General features: G+C 44.3%; 1 protein-coding gene across 3 annotated transcripts in view; it reads left to right on the forward strand.

Annotated features, from left to right (window-relative positions):
• Nucleotides 1-6,057: 6,057 nt before the first annotated feature.
• Nucleotides 6,058-17,925, forward strand: part of LOC310668233 (olfactory receptor 6V1-like) — a 29,921-nt gene continuing 18,053 nt past the window's right edge. The window contains exons 1-3 of one of the 3 annotated variants that reach the window (XR_014506664.1): nt 6,058-6,594; nt 6,889-6,958; nt 11,698-12,234. The gene's annotated coding sequence lies outside the window, so the exon portion shown is untranslated. Of the gene's footprint in view, nt 6,595-6,888; nt 10,239-10,591; nt 11,462-11,697; nt 12,235-17,925 lie in introns of those variants that run through there. The other 2 variants (XR_014506665.1, XM_083421257.1) reach the window with 2 other exon arrangements.

The following is a 17,925-nucleotide window of genomic DNA, read 5'->3' on the forward strand; positions in this document are numbered from 1 at the left end:
ATTTGGGTAGCCTCTCTCCTCTGCAGATCATTTTGAAAGCATTATGAGCGGGTTTTGTTTTTCTGCTGTGGGTGAATCCACTTATTTGCAATGGAAAGAGGCTCGTAAGGCCTGTTGCTGGAACCAGTAAGTACAACTGAAGGCTTCTGGGAGTCCTGAACCTGAGGAAGGCATTGAGTTGTATGCTCTTTCCCCTGATCTTGAATTGTCTGGCAAATGCAGCATCTCTTACAGCAACCCAGTGGCGTAGCATGGGTTGTCAGCACCCGGGGCAAGGCAAGTAATTTTCACCCCCTAACCCGTGGATTTGCGCCCCTAACCCCCAGATGTTGCGCCCGGTGCGGCTGGCCCCCCCTGCACCCCCACGCTACGCCACTGCAGCAACCTCTTCCACGGAAGCAAATAAGCACAGGATTATATTTAACTGTTTTCTGCAGAAGTTGTAGGTCACACCTCCAAACCTCTCAATACACGCTTATCCTCGAAGTGCACATGGAAACTTGGGCTTTTATGGTTACGAGATAAGGATTACTATTAAATACAGGCAGTTGTCTGCTATGCTGAGCATAGCCTTCAGAAAGGCTGCTGTTGTTGTTTTTTTAGCTATGGCAGCTTGCGGCACCTTTGCAGGATAGCACAGGGGAAATTGGTTAAGTCAGGCATTTGTAGTTGTCAGTGAAGCAGTAAAACTGTCTTGGCAATACCACATCAGAGGGCAGCTGGAAACTCTTAGGGGTTGAATGGTTTTCCACACACAAAAATCACATTACTGTACATAGAAAACTAGATGGAATCTGATCTTCTGACAGAGAAAGGAGTTTGGTTTTGGATTATTTTTTTTTTAATGGAGGGCTATTCAATTATGCAAACCCTCACCCTGCACCATGAAATTGTACGGCCTGGATGGAAATTCACCACCTCAGTGAAACTAGGCCTCGGTTTTTATATTAAGCACTCTTCCTACAACATTATTCTTTTCAGGCAGATAGGTTGAAACTCAGATGTCGTTTTCTTTTTGCCCCATTAAATCCCTGTGTTTTCCCTCAGAGTCCCTAAAATACAGGCCAGTTCACAAAAACAGCATCTCTGGGGAAGCGGTCTATTTGAATGCCTCTTGGTGGGGGAGAAAATACTCCCTGAATAAAGAAGAATAACACACTGAGGGAGGTCAGACTGAACTCTTCTTGCTGACGGGCTACTGTTCTATGTGAAGGATAGGTTTTTCAAGATTTTCAATATGCAAATCTTCTTGTGAAGCCTGAGAAACAAGACCAAGATGACCAGAGCTCAAGAGGAAGGGAATTGCGAGACAGAGGGGATCTTTTGTTTCGATGATCAGGTCTAGCCTAAAAACATGACAGGTCCAGGGATTGACAACTATGTTTTTCTGTGGATCTGTGCCTTCTCCTGTACAAGTCAATGGAACTATATTTTTCCCACCTGTCTTTCCTGAGGATATATGCAATTTTTCTACCACTTTCTCCTGTTATTCAAATCAAAAGAGAGAGCTCTCTCTCCCAGGCTGTATACCCCAAAAATATGTTGGGGGGGCGAGTGAAAGAAGCACACTCTCACCAACGATTTGGGGGTAGCAGAGTTCTTGTTGGAGGGGGGTGACATTTCCTCACCCCCAAATGATAAAGTCTTCCCTAGGGGGAGAACCACTGCATCCATCATTCTGAAATTTGATATGCATGGAACATCCCCCCAGAAAGGGTGACAATGATTGCAAATTGCATCAAATTCTGGTAGAAAATGAAATACAGACTTTGCCTCTGGTTCCTTCCCCCACGCCCATCAAACTTTGAAGCTGCTCCGGAGGTGCTGCTATCCCCTCAAATATCAAAAATTTATCTGAAAAGGGAAAAAATATATAACTGCTTTTAGACTCCCCATTATAAAGAATGGGGAGGGAACAGAGCTATATTCTTAACAGCTCTAATGCAGTTAGTCCCCATTAACAAACTGAATTGGACACAGAGCAGCTAAGAAACAAACTAGGCCGTTTCCCAAAGCAAGTTGAATCTTGCAGCCAGTACACACCCCTAGCAGAGACAGCTAAAAATAGAGGTGAGCATGGATCATATAACTTACTGAAAAAACTGCAAGTGAAAGCAGCATGCAGGCCAGAATTATTTTCCTGATTGTTGTTTTTTAAAGGTTAACAACCATTTTGGTATTAGGAACACAGAGTCAGACCATTGGTCCGACTAACTCAGTGCCAATGATCAGTGGCGTAGCGTGGGGGGTGCATGGGGGGCCGGCCGCACCGGGCGCAACATCTGGGGGTTAGGGTTAGGGGGCGCAAATCCACGGGTTAGGGGGCGCAAATTACTTGCCTTGCCCCGGGTGCTGACAACCCACGCTACGCCACTGCCAATGATACTGACTCGCATCAGCTCTCCAGGGTTTCAGACAGGAATCTCTCCCTGGAGATGTCAGGAAGTGAACCTGGGGACTTTTGCATGCAAGGCGCATGGTCTACCACTGAGCTATGGCTCCTCCCCTTGCTAGGGATAGCAAATGCAACAGTGAATTTGTCTCAAAGTCTGTACAGCTGGCAACCAATTCAGAAGAGTTGAGCAGCTAAGATAAGAGAGAGCAACACTCATCTCAGCACCTCCAGGTGTCCCTATTTTCCAGGGACATCCCTGACTTAGAGAAGCTGTCCCAGTTTCTGATTTGATCCCAGAATGTCCCACTTGAACTTAGCATGTCCCTACTTGGGTTGGAGAAATGTTGGAGAGTATGGAGTTATCCGACCTCCGAGCCATCTGAAGGCAATCATCGGAGAAGTGTTGGAGGGTGTGTACACCTGATGTCTTCTGGATGAAGCCTTATGAGGAAGCCCATACCAAACCAAACCAAACCAGATATTTCATGGCAAACCTGTAGAACGTTGAAGAAATAGCAGTGAAAAAATAGCAAGTGGAGGCAGTGGCAGAGGAGGTTGTTCAGGCACCTGGGGCCGGTGCACCCAGGGGTGGGGCAAAACACCCATAGGGGTGGTACGCATTGCGGGGCCTCCGGAGTCTGCCTGCCTCCTCCCACTCAGCCGCCCTACATGTTAAGTTGTGGGTGAACATACAAGACGACACAGTGATTCTTCAAACAGCTCTTGTTTATTCACAGGCCAGAACAGAACTGAACTGAAGGGTTCAGCCAGCCTGCTTATATAGAGCTCCCCTAGAATGCAACAGTAACCATTTTCTGTAACTATCCAATCACTGAATGTCACTTTCAATCCGTTATTTGCATATGTGGACCTGAACTATCTACAGTATCCCCCTGCTGGCCCAGGGTGAGAACTTCAGTACATAACACTACAACCGGGGCGAGAGGCAGCGAACAGACCGTTTGTGTAGCGTAGAGCCTGCATGTGCACGAGCTGCCAAATCTCTCCCAGGAGAGACACGTGCTACAGGCCCCGCGGTGAGCGCTGCCTGGCATTTTGTCACCCCCCCCCCAGTGGTAACACCCGGGGCGGCCCGCACCTACTGCACCCACCTTCCTCCGCCCCTGAGTGGAGAAGGGTTATTTCTTCTCCCATTCACCTCTACTCTCCTCCACTCTCCTCCCTCAATTACCTTTCCACAGCTGAGGTTTTCATATTTATGATAAGGACCTCAAGGAACAGCTCTCCTTACATGAAGCAGCCTAGACCCTACAGTCTTTATCAGAGGTCCTTCTCAATGAGCCTCCTCCTCCAAGGGAAGTGAGGAGGGTGGCAACACAAAAACAGGATTTTTCAGTTGTGGTTCCCCATTTGTGGAATGCTCTTGCCAGCTTTTCAGTGCTAGACCTTAAGATGTTGCCCGTCTAGGCTTTTGGTTATGTTTGGATCATACCTTGCAATAATCTGGACCTTTACTGTAGTGCTCACTTTTAGTTGGATGGAATGGGATTTTTACTTTTTATAGTATTGTTGGATTAGCACTTTAAGGATTTTTTAAAATTACTTATTGTGTCTTGTTTTCTTAACTATTTGCTTTTTAATTGATTTTTTGCTGTTTTCTAGTTACTTTGTAAGTCACTTTGAGACATCTTTTCATATACAGAAATAAGTGAATGTAACAGGTAACAACAACAAGAGCAGCTTGTGTGTAATTCAAGTCCACTCACAATACACGAAATTAGATAAAAGTTGCAAGAGACACAAACAAATTGGGTGATATCTAATGTTAATCATACTAAGAATAGATCTGTTGAAGTCAATTGAATTGTGTGACTCAAATCCATATATTTCAATGGATTTACTCTAACACTGAATATCACTCATGGTTTTTATGTAAGACAAGTGTATACATAATTGAGCAAGTTGATAAGCAACTCAACTTACTGCACTGGAAAAAAGGCAAATATTTAAACATAGATACCAGACACAAGGTACACTGGAAAGTCTAAAAAAGGGAACTTGGATCTAGAAACTGAAATTAGCACATAATCTAGGACAATAAATATTTGAAATGTATTTACCTACATGAAAAACGATATATAAAATGCATTCACAGGTGGTATAATGCAGGAGTTTTCCTATATAAATAACTCCTTATTTTTGGATGTGTGGGTATAAAAGAGGTTATCTGTTATCACATATGATGGCTGTGTCCAAATGTTTATTTATTTTGAGGAAAAGGTGTTTAGGAAAGAAAATTACTTCACAAAATGTATTATTTATCAGCAGTTTGATAAATACTTATGATATCCAAATTAAAGAATTAATCATATGTTGACAGCAGCAAGCTTAATCATATCAAGACTTTGGAAAGATTTTAAAGGAACAACAGTTGACAATAGCATTCAAAATTGTGTATCTTAGCAATGGCAAAAAAAACCTAACACAGAAAGAAAAACTAGTCGAAGGACAACTTAAAACCGATAATATATTCACTGTCTGAATAGATTTTTTTTCACTAATAAAAAAAGAAAAAAGCAGAATAGCTTCAGCAACCTTTATGTGGATTTGGAACTCAAGCCCTCTGAAGAAGTAAACTGACAAATTATGTGGGCTGATCTTCGAGATAAAGCAGGAATTCTTGAAGCTTGAGACAAAACAGAAATGCCTATAAAGAAGCAAAAAGAATACATTTTTTTACATATATAAATGTTAACGGGGCAGCTGAGAATTGTAGTCCAAAACATCTGGATGACATCAGGTTGGGAAGACTGATTTATATATGAAAGTTAAAATATTAAATTAAACGATCAACGCAGACGCCACCCTCAGAGCAACACAACCTAGGAGCTATTTTCACACACTTCTAGTCAGGAACTATTGCTGCTAGAATGCTTCCGAAAAATCAACCTCCCAGCATTTGCCTCCATCACTGGGTCCCACAGAAACAAGCTAGTGGCAAGTACAGTGGTACCTCGGGTTAAGAACTTAATTCGTTCTGGAGATCCGTTCTTAACCTGAAACTGTTCTTAAGCCGAAGCACCACTTTAGATAATGGGGCCTCCTGCTGCTGCCGCACAATTCCTGTTCTCATCCTGAAGCAAAGTTCTTAACCCGAGGTACTATTTCTGGGTTAGCAGAGTCTGTAACCTGAAGCGTCTGTAACCCGAGGTACCACTGTAACTTTAAGTTTTATGATTTCCAAGTGCACTTTGTTGTTGTTTAGTCGTGTCCGACTCTTCGTGACCCCATGGACCAGAGCACGCCAGGCCCTCCTGTCTTCCACTGCCTCCCGCAGTTTGGTCAGACTCGTGATTGTAGCTTCGAGAACACTGTCCAACCACCAAGTGCACTTAATTATGACTAAAGTTAGCTGTCTTGTAGCTATATAGTTTTTAAATGGCTGTTTGTTTGGTTTTTTGGTTACTGTGGCAATGGTTGCCCTTGAGTAACACACATTTTGGAAAAGAAAAACAATCTGCATGTCCCTGCCCTTCCCTTTAGTAGGATCTTTCATGTTCCTGCTAATGTTATTTCTTCTGGCAAGCCTGACGAACTAATGTAGGTGTAAGGGCTTGTTTACCCCTGCTGCAAGCCAGTCCTCCTACTACCCAGATTCCTTGCAAACATGCAGGATCTATTGGTCCATAGCAGTGTAACCCATTGCTTCGACGGGCATCCATATTCAGAAAAATATTCATGAATATTGTATATCCATTTGTGACAGACAGAGCATCGAGGCATCATCTAATCATGGCAAGAAGGAGAAATGGCCAGTCCGGAGAAAGTGAGGATGGTAAAGAGAGAATTTGACAACGGCCCTACTGGCTAGGCACCAATTCTCTCTGATCCTCAGTAAAGCCATAGCAGCTTGCAGCCTCCCACCTGCCAACTTTGCCCCCCACTCCTTCAGAATCAGTGCTGCAACAATAGCATCCACTCACGGATGAAATTAACGCTTTGGGCAGGTGGCTCTCTGCATCCGACAGGCAATTCATTCACACTCCCCTTCTGTTACTCAGTAGGTCCTGTTGACTTCTTCACTTTCAGGTATGGCACCCAAAAGAAGTTGGATACGCGGCCACAGCATCGTTCACTGGGCAAGGGCCCATGTTTCATTCTCCTCCCGAGGCCATGGACTCAGTTTGCCATCAGATGTCCAGATTACATGGTTCGGCTGCAGGGGTATGCGATGGGCAGTGGTGTAGCGTGGGGGGTGCAGGGGGGCCGCACCGGGCGCAACATCTGGGGGGGCGCGTTCGCACTCGCAGCTCTCTGCCCCTACCTGGTTCACTCACTCTCTCTCACTGCAGTGCTGGCTGTGCAAATCCGATCCGAGCCGCCGGGTCGCCACCCACTGTGGACGGGGTGTGTGCCAGGCGTGCGGTGCGGAGAGAGAACGGGGAGGGACAGTGCAGCGAGGGGGGGGGGACACAAATTACTTGCCTTGCCCCGGGTGCTGACAACCCACGCTACGCCACTGGCGATGGGAGCAGCTGATGCCACTCTTGCCATCCAAAATCAAGGCATCCAGTCCGCCTGATCTCTTAGTCATCCAGAAAGGTGAGAATGACCTTGGTCCTAGGAAGGGCATAGACCTCATCTGGGCCATCACTGCAGAACTGGGCTCTCTTAATGGATTTTACCCCCAAATGACTGTCTGCTGGTCCGAACTATTGGAAAGATGTCAGTGGCGGGATATCCCAGCTCCCTCAAAAATCAACAAGGTTAACCACACAATCGGGTGCAAAGGAGAGGCTATAGGTGGAAGGGTGATATGGCATCCAAACAGCACTTATGTTCAGGTCACCTGTCTGACGTCATTGGCAATGATGTGTGGCTCAATGACATCCCTGCTTTCCCCTGGGGAAACCCAGGGTTAAGCAGTGAATTGGAGCAAACAGCAATAAGGTTTCCTGCAGATTGATGCTTGTTCTGATTTATCGCTAAAGAGCAGTTTTCCAGGGGAAGGCAGCGAGACAAAGGCAGAACCACTCAGGCCCATGCTTTCTAGGAAATGTGGTTAAGCCCTTAATCAAACATTTGGTCAATCTCTCTTTCCCATCCTGTCTTCCTCATATATTGGGGTTAGAACTGAGTGACTGACGTTCTGTAAAAAAAAAAAAGTTTTCTTTGTGCAAAAAACCCAGAGAACATATCTTTACCTAGTTCGTGCTTTGATGCAAAAATACAAATACATCTGTTTCTTAAGGCAAAAGAAATATGAAGTGGTTGAGACTAAGACAATGAACAGAAACAGGAGTGAATGGTGGGAACTGTTACTTACTATGCAGTCACACCGGCTTGTTCCCCAAGCTACGGTATATCTTGTGATCAACTAGTACAGTTTACACCAAATCCTGCATTGACAAAATTTGGGACAGTGTACTGGCATACAGTTCTTTCCTGCCATTTAAAATTGAGTGTGATGTGCCCGTATAATGTCTCAAAGAATGATTCACCCATGTGATCCATTCATACAACTTACTACAGTGGTACCTTGGGTTAAGTACTTAATTTGTTCCGGAGGTCCGTTCTTAACCTGAAACTGTTTCTGTTCTCATCCTGAAGCAAAGTTCTTAACCTGAAGCACTATTTCTAGGTTAGCGGAGTCTGTAACCTGAAGGGTATGTAACCTGAAGCGTATGTAACCCGAGGTACCACTGTAATATAATTCTGCACTTCCAGAACCAAATAGCCACTATCTTTTAGGCTCTTAAAAACAGAGGATCTACTTTATTTTATTTTTTGTCCCAGTAGCCCAGGATGTCCTTACACTCTATAATGCACCTTAAGAGGCAAATCCAATTATGACTGCAAAAGATCTGTATTCCAGTTTAATATGCTTATAAACTGCAGGCTTCAGAGCAACTGCACCACTCCTAACTCCTTGCTTTTTTACATTCTACCTGATGAAGGGCTCTGGAGAACTTGAAAACTTGCTCACTATTTTGTGGCCGTTCAGTTGACCCTGATAAAAGTAATGCCTTATTGTGTGTTTTGGTTCCCGCCAAATGTACTTAACAGCTACTTGTTCTTCTGTAAGTTTTAACTTTTAAGCAGGAAGGGAGTTGAAACATTTCCTTATTGTTGCCTTAACTAAAACAGGATGTAGAATGGATAGCCGCTGCATGCCTTAAACAATATATGGTCTCCAGTTGCAAATCATCTTGCCATGGGTCTGGAGTTGATAATAATGGGTAACAGAATACGCAATGCTTGCACATCCAAATTAGAAGCTTATTTCCCCCTGGGAATTTTTATTAGCCACTGAGAGGGCCAGAGGTATAGCAGTGAAAGAGACGTCACAAAAACTGTTATCAGCTGAGTTATTCTTTATCAGTAAACTGCAGATGGCAGCTCTTTTGCGTGGTGGCTTAGGGTCTTTTCAAGCTCCCAAGAACGGGCATGGCCAGCACTGCTATGCTGCAGAATGTGAAGCAAGTAACCTGCTTCAGGCAGAATCATTGGGGGTGGGGGGAGATACATGAAGGTAGGTGCTGAAATCGGAAAGGTGCAAAGACACTTTTGACAGTAGTGCCTCTAGCCAGGAAATGGGAGGTACCATTTGGGCTCCATTCTAGGCAGCAATATGTCCTGGGATAGCCCTGAGAAGAGATGGGGTGCTTCCTGGCAAGCACCTCCTAATGTTACCCAATCCTGACTCCTCTGCTATAAACGACAAGTGGAAAGGCAATGGACTTTCCACGCTGCAGAAGATTTAGTGCTATGTCTGCATGTATAGATAGATAATGTCAGATTTTTAGCCAGCTGCAAAACCAAGAACAAGAACATAAGAATTGGGGTCCATTCCAAGGAATACAGGTAAATTGGCTGAATGTACATCAAGTTTGTTACTTATAAAACAGTAAATGCTCTTAGACAACTTATACCCTTTGAGCAAATATTGCAAGAAAACTCAGTCCTCCAAAGGTTTAGATTCTAGAATTATTCTTATTCTTGTTATTATTCACTACCCACCTTTCATCCTAAGTTCCCAGGGGCAGGTTACAACACTAAAAAATGGAACATAATATAATAGATATATTGTGCTAAATGTTTAGGTTTAGTAAACATTGGGATTCAATTAGAACTTGTATAACTGGGATATGTTATAAGAGAGTCTCTATGTGTATTAGAAAGGGAGTTATGCAAGGGGTTTGAGGTGTTTAATTCGTGTTGATGTGTGAAGACTGTGTGTCAGACCTTGAGAATGTTAACAAGATCCATGTACATTGGAATGTCTGGACCTACTTCTGAGGATCAGCAATTAGCATGGGAAGAGTTACTTAACCTAGGCAAATGTCTTGAGTGTGTACCAGTCTTTAATCCTAGTCAATCAACAAGTGTTGATGAAGTCCGGAACTCCTTTTTTCAGTGAGGGCCTGGGGAGATTAACTATTAGTACTGCAAAGCATCAAAAGGACTGGCCATTAAAATGCAACTGAATGAAGGAGGCTTAGTTGTTAGAAATCAGGAGAGATGCCTTAGAGACTGAGTATTGCACTTCTGTGGGGAATAATCCCCTCTTGAAATGACCATGCTGTAGGATCTGGGACTCCCTCCATGCAGGCTGAAGGTGCAAAGATGTGAATAAATCCTATTTCTTAAAGCTATGACAAGTCTCCGTCTCGCCTTCAGTTCTCCAAAGGAGCACAGACCCTGGCTGAGTGCCTGGAACCCCCTGGAATCTCGCTACCTCTCAGCAGAGAGCAGGGATGGCACCCAACTTTTGTAACAATATATTGGTGGGTGGGAAAGCCAGTTAAATCAGCATATGTCAATATAAGGGGAAACTTGCTGAAGCTAGCCCATAGGTGGCCATAGTCATCAGTTGAAATAAGTAAAGGTAAAGGTACCCCTGCCCGTACGGGCCAGTCTTGACAGACTCTAGGGTTGTGCGCCCATCTCACTTAAGAGGCCGGGGGCCAGCGCTGTCCGAAGACACTTCCGGGTCACGTGGCCAGCGTGACATCGCTGCTCTGGCGAGCCAGAGCCGCACACGGAAACGGCGTTTACCTTCCCGCTAGTAAGCGGTCCCTATTTATCTACTTGCACCCAGGGGTGCTTTCAAACTGCTAGGTTGGCAGGCGCTGGGACCGAACTGCGGGAGCGCACCCCGACCTTTCAATCGGCAAGCCCTAGGCACTGAGGCTTTAACCCACAGCGCCACCCGCGTCCCATCAGTTGAAATAGCCAACATTAAATAAATTTGAACATTTAATTGCTAGAGAAGATGTTCTAACAGCAGTACATGCTATCGCTCAGTAGGAGAACATGTGATTTGCTTTTGCAAAGGATCCCAGATTCAATCCCAGCCATTTCCTTGTAGAACTTGAAAAGGCCCATTTGATTCAGTCCAGTGAAGAATAATATGTATTCCATCTGAGCAACAAAGTGTATTATGTTCCTAAATAAAAGAGTTAAGGTTCCAGAAATACACGTGGTGTTTTTTTTAAATACCCTAGGAGGTGATTACTAAAGAAAAGAGGAGGGATAAAACATCAAGGATGCAGTGAATTTTATGTTCTCCAACTCATCCCCCTTTTAGGTAATCACATCCTAGGACATTTCTACACACGGGACTTATATTGATTTTGCATTATATAAGCCGCCAATACAAATGTAAACCTGACGTTGACTGCCAACAGCAGATATTTGATTACTATTCTGAATTCTTTCCTCTATTAAATAAAAAAGAACAAGAGAGACTGAAATGTATTTCATGGAGACCTGTGCATTTCCCCCCTTCGTAGTTAAGTCCCACTGAATTTTCTGCCAAGTAAGAGTGCATATGATTGCACCTTTCGCCACAATCCAGTGTGCATTCACCTGGGAATAATCTCCATGGTACATAGTTTGTATGAACATGCTTATGACTGCACTGTTTGTGTTTCTCTAAACCAGTGGTTCTCAACCTTCCTAATGCTGCGACCTTTTAATACAGTTCCTCATGTTGTGGTGATCCCCCAACCATAAAATTATTTTCGTTGCAACTTCATAACTGTAATTTTGCTACTGTTATGAATCGTAATGTAAATATCTGATATGCAGGATGTATTTTCATCGTTACAAATTGAACATAATTAAAGCATAGTGATTGATCACAAAAACAATATGTAATTATAAATTGTGAAATATTTATTTCTAATTACAAATAAATAAAATTTTGTCTTGAAGCATGGTGTAGCATGGGTAACAGTCTTAATATAACAACAGTAAACTACATTGCTACATTTTGTGACAGTATGTGTAAAAAGCCAACGTCAGTGCAAAGGTTGAGATTGCTTCTTTCTCACCAGATCAGAAATTCTCGGGGCAATCTTTGCAAGAGCACAACAAAGATCATCTTCCACAACAAGTCTACTTCTGTATTTAGACTTGATAACCAACAAGCTGGAAAACCCTGTTTCACAAAGATATGTTGTTGGAAATGGAAGGTGGTGCAACACAGTCTCAGACAGAACAGGATATGACTGCAAACACTTGAATTTTGTAACTGGCATTGTAGAGAAATCAGTTCTCGCTGCATCACTGTTAATAAGTTCAATGATCTCCTCTTGTACTGTATCAGGAACACCTTCAACTTTGACTGTGAATGGGCTTCTGACAAGTGCAAATGGGGTGTCAGGTAGATTTGGAACGTTCAATGAAATTTTGCCTGCAAGCATGTGCAAGTGTTCTTTCACAGAAATTATCATCGTAATCCTTTTGTCTGGTTCAATGTCATGTTCCTCAAAGAAAGCAGATAAGGTAGGCAACATTTAATTTTATTTTCATCCTTTTTTTTTTTGCCAATGCTGAAGTTTCATTTGGAATGATCGGATCTTTTCAGACAAATCGAGGCATGTTGAATTTGGTCCTTGCAGTGATAAATTTAACTCATTCAAGATGACAAAGATGCACAATTTCTGTTCTCATCCTGAAGCAAAGTTCTTAACCTGAGGTACTATTTCTGGGTTAGCGGAGTCTGTAACCTGAAGCATATGTAACCTGAAGCATATGTAACCTGAGGTACCACTGTAGCTGCTTTCAACACAACAGCTGCTCTCTGCACAGTAGCTGTTCTCAGTAGCTGTTCTACACAGTAGCTGTGACGGGTCCGCATAAGTACATTATGGCGCCAATCCTATCACATACACCTGTATTTGTACGGCGTGTATGTGATGGGGTTGGCACGGTGATGTCCATAGCTGTCAACTTTTCCCTTTTCTTGCAAGGAATCCTATTCGGAATAAGGAAATTTCCCTTTAAAAAAGGAAACATTGACAGCTATGACAGGTAGCTCGGTTGTGGGCGTATCTACCTGTGGGTGGACCCACCTGGAGACGGATAGAGGAGCGATGTCTCTGTTGCTAAGGCCATTGGAAATATGTGTTTTCCAATGGTCTTAGGTAGAGGTCAGCAACCTAAGGCCCATGAGCCTCCCAGAACCAGCCCATGGCCAGGTCCGTGGATTGACAAGGGAATCCATGGTTGTTTTTTTGTGGCACAGGCACCGTTTCCCCCCGCTGACATTTTCCCTCCTCTCCCTCCTCGCGGCAGAACCTCCTCCTCCTCCCAGTGTAGCAAATCGCTGGCCAATTGCCTGCCAAGGTTTGAGGCCCTGGCCAATGGGTGAGTGGCGACTGCGCGTGGCCGAGAGGAGGAAGGGGGCTGGGCTGAGCTGGCCGAGCGCATTTCCAGCAGTCCCTCATCGGAGCAAGCTGTTTGCTGCCACCGCTTGTGCTGCCACCACCTGTGCCGCTGCCACTCTGCTAAGCACGGCTCCTGTGCCTGCCCTTGAGAGTGGCAGAGGCTGTTGGCGGCAGAGGAGCCCACCCCCCCAAAAGCTTGCTGACCCCTGGTCTAAGGCGACCCCTGTGAAAAGGTCATTTGATCCCCAAAGGGGTCGCAACCCACAGGTGCTCTAAACAATGCCAATACAATCCATGGACAGGGTACCCAGAGAAAACTTCCTGATAAATTACACTCAAAAGGAGAATAACAACTTCCGCTGATTTTGAAGCACATCATGCAGCTGCTCATTCCATACAAAAATGAAAGTTAATTGAGCTGTTATGCTGCAGGCAACAGTTTCAAATTCTTGCCAATCAATCCTAATTTAATCATGTGCCATCCTGTTGAATGCTTGCATACCAGCACAGTGGTGAGAGAGATTGCTTTTCCAGAGGCAATTTATGACATACATGAAATGTGTTTGTCTTTAGGCAACAGTTCCCCACCCCCAAGAAAACGTATCTAATCATTCCCTAAATTTTGTTTGGATTTTGGGCACAGTTCAACTCTCTATATAACCTTCTTATGAAAATAACAGCACATTTATGGGGAAATAGCAGTCAGGTAGGAGGTGATTTTTAACATAAAACCAGTGCAGGGTCGACTTAGATTCCAGATTAAAGGTTCTCCAGTTCTTTCTCCCCTCCAAAATGAAAGCAACCAGTTGTTCTTTTTTAAAACATGTGATGGGACATCACATACAGTTTGGCCCTAAAAGCTCCCAAGGGCCTCAGAATATAAGATACTGATTTTAGCTTTTATAAGTGTGTCCATAATTTATTTTATTTAAATACTGCTAAAATATTTATGCTAGTCATAAAAAATCAGAACTGGTCACCACAATATTGTTGCATGCCACCCCCAATTTCTGAGCAGTACAAGATTCCAGGGAGTTCCAGGTACACTTACTCAATTAGTGTTTCCTTTTGGAAAATGAGACACAGAGGGAGACTGTGGTGTCTTTACTATATATGGTTTATTTACATGTATCTACAACTTGAGCCGGTTCCCAGCATCACATTCCAAGAGGGTCTCTTGCCTTCTCCCATAGCTGCATCCCTGGATTCAAACAAACATCAGCCTTGTGCTGCACCTCCTGTTTACCTGCTTCTCCACTGCCTACCCTAAGCTTCTAACTCACAATTAGCTTTTTAAACCTGGCTTAATTAACAGATTAGAAGTATCTGGCACATATCCCTTTATCATCGTAGTCATTCTCCTCTGCGCACATTCCAGCCTGTCAACATCCTGCTTAAATTGTGGTGCCCAGAACTGGACACAGTACCCCAGGTGTGGTCTGGCCAAGGCTGAATAGAGCGGTACAATTCCCTCCCTTGATTGGGGACACTACGGTTGATGGAGCCTTGAATGGCAATAGCTTTTAAATAGTATCACACTGTTTTCTCATGTTAAGCTTGTGTTCCGCTAAAATCCTTAGATCCGTTTCACATGCTGGGTTTTAGTAATCACAGGGTTATTTTCTAAGTGTTCACAGACTGACTGTTGAATTATCTGTTCTAGAACCCTTCCTGGTATTAATGTCAAGCTCACCAGTTAGTAGATACCTGGGTCTTATTTCCCCCTTTTTGAAGGTGGGAGCAGCATTTGCCCGCCTCCAGTCTGCAAGGATCTCACCTGTTCTCCAAGAATTCTCAAAGATTATAGACAGAGGCTCTGAGACTACACCCGCAAGCTCCTTTAGTACCCTTGGGTGCAGCTCATCAGGTCTTGGAGAGTTGAATTCATTTAAAGTAGCTAAGTGTTCCCTTAGGGACGCGGGTGGCACTGTGGGTTAAACCACAGAGCCTAGGACTTGCTGATCAGAAGGTTGGGAGTTTGAATCCCCATGACAGGGTGAGCTCCCGTTGCTCGGTCCCTGCTCCTGCCAACCTAGCAGTTCGAAAGCACATCAAGTGCAAGTAGATAAATAGGTACCGCTCCGGCGGGAAGGTAAACGGCGTTTCTGTGCGCTGCTCTGGTTCGCCAGAAGCTGCTTAGTCATGCTGGCCACATGACCCGGAAGCTGTACGCTGGCTCCCTCGGCCAATAAAGCGAGATGAGCGCCGCAACCCCAGAGTTGGCCACGACTGGACCTAATGGTCAGGGGTCCCTTTACCTTTAAGTGTTCCCTTACTACCTGTTTTCTTATCTTGGGTGAAGACAGGGGCAAAGTAGGTGTTGAGCAGTTCTGATTTTTTTTTGTCACCCAATAGCATTTCTTAGTCCTCTCCGTGCCAAGGACCTACTACTTGCTTGTTCATCCTCTTGCTTTGAACATAGCCGAGGAAACCTTTTAAAAATTGTGTTTGACCTCTCTTGCAAGCCTGGGCTCATTCTGAGCTTTGGCCCTCCTGATCTTCTCCCTGCAACTGTTGGCTACTTATGTATACACTTCCTTCGGGATTTCCCCTTTCTTCCATTTCTTATACATACCCATCTTAAATCTCAGCTCATCTGTAAGCTCCTTATGCAGCCACACCAGTTTCCGTAGATGCCTCCCACTTTTATTTATTGGTGAGGTTCCATGTTGAACTGTTGATAAGACGCACCTGTGCCATTATTTGGCCCTGTTCACCTCTGAAACAGGACAAGCATGCTTTTTTAGTTATTGACCTGTAGCGAAGGCTGTCTTGCCATTTTTCTGTTTCTGATATTACAGAGCTGTGCTGCCACCCAGTGGATGTTTCCTATGACATCCTCATCCTCATCATTTACCTAATAATAAACTTGATAGTCCTATGCCTATCAAATGCAGTCAAATGGGGCCAGCTTACAAGCAAGAAAGGTAGGGGGTTGCATATATTTAAGGGACACCCAGGTATGTAGAAAAATATTAGCTTGTAAATGTAAAAAAATCATAGAATCATAGAGTTGGAAGAGACCACAAGGGCCATCGAGTGCAACCCCCTGCCAAGCAGGAAACACCATCAGAGCACTCCTGACATATGGTTGTCAAGCCTCTGCTTAAAGACCTCCAAAGAAGCAGACTCCACCACACTCCTTGGCAGCAAATTCCACTGTCGAACAGCTCTTACTGTCAGGAAGTTCTTCCTAATGTTTAGGTGGAATCTTCTTTCTTGTAGTTTGGATCCATTGCTCCGTGTCTGCTTCTCTGGAGCAGCAGAAAACAACCTTTCTCCCTCCTCTATATGACATCCTTTTATATATTTGAACATGGCTATCATAATAATAATAATGTAGCAGTGAATAATGTAGCATAATAATGTAGCAGTGAACCCAAACAGCTTGTGGATTGCCCTCATGCAACGCTGAGAACAGCTAAACATCAGCTGGAGAACTTTGGCTATGTACACATACCATATATTTGAAGTCCTTTAAAGTGCATGACTCACCCCAAATAATCCTGGAAACTGAAGTTTGTTCAGAGTGCTGGGAATTGTAGCTTTCTGAGGGGTGAGCTACAGCTCCCAGGATTCCTGGCAGATGCATTAAATGTATGGTGTGTATACAGATAAATAAAGAAAAAGGAATAGGAGGAGAGAAGTGGCCTCATCCAGCCCCAGGTAGCTAGAAGTATTCTGGAATGAGAGAGGTGAAAATAGAGTCAGAAGATACAGCTGAGATGTATCAAACCTTAACCATCCCTACCAGCTTTCACCGCAGCATAGGATGGAGGAGAAGGAAGTAAATACCCTCCCGCACCAGACTCAGACAATCAGAGTTGGGTCTCTGCTAACCCAGCCCCCAAACCTCAGCCATCAGTTTTATCGGGCTTTTGTGCTAAACAGCAGAAAATCGCTGAGTCTGGGGAATAGGTGAACCGGAAGTTACTAATTTAGCCCCGACGTTCAGCAGCCTTACGCTTTTGCACTGCGGGTAGTGGAAATTAACCAGTTCTTGAAGGAGCGTCTCCATCCCCACCGTTCTGCCCAGACGCTGAGGTCCAGCTCCGAGGGCCTTCTCACGGTTCCCTCCCTGCGAGAAGTGAGGTTACAGGGAACCAGGCAGAGGGCCTTCTCAGTAGTGGCGCCCGCCTTGTGGAACGCCCTCCCATCAGATGTCAAAGTGATAAACAACTACCTGACATTCAGAAGACATCTCAAGGCAGACCTGTTCAGGGAAGTTTTTAATGGGTGACATTTTAGTGTATTTTTGGTCTCTGTGGAAGCTGCCCAGAGTGGCTGGGGAAACCCAGCCAGATGGGAGGGGTACAAATAATAAATTATTATTATTATTATTATTATTATTATTATTATTATTATTATTATTAATCCTTTATCCCCCCTGCATTTCATCTCAGGCCTCCAACCTCCTATTTGCAAAGCTGGTATTACCATGTAGTTGAAACAGGGCCACCCACTGACAAGGTACATCAGAAGCTGCTTTATACTAGGAGGTCACGCTGTGTGTTCACTTGGCTCCATGCTGTCTACCCTGATTGGCAGTGGCCCTCCAGGGTTTTGAGCAGGGTTCCTCCCACCCTCACGTCTTTCCTGATTCTTTTTAAACTGGAGATATTAGAAACTGAAGCTGGAACCTTTTGTATGCAAAGCATACAAAAAGTTCTACTGAGTGATGCCCCATCCTGAGCTATGGTACCCAGGGCATGGTGCCACAGTGGAGCTCTGGCTCATCTGACCCAAGGCCTACTACATCCGAGACCTGTAAGTGATGCTCCTGCAAAGGCAATTTATTGGCAGAGGGAGGCACATGGAATGTATAAAGGAAGGGAGGAGAGAGAGAAGCAGAAGATGTGAAGGGAAGCATCTCAGAAGATAAAGGAAAGCAGT

Source organism: Podarcis tiliguerta (assembly GCF_965153285.1).
Source record: "Podarcis tiliguerta genome assembly, chromosome: 17".
Taxonomy (NCBI): Eukaryota; Metazoa; Chordata; class Lepidosauria; order Squamata; family Lacertidae; genus Podarcis; species Podarcis tiliguerta.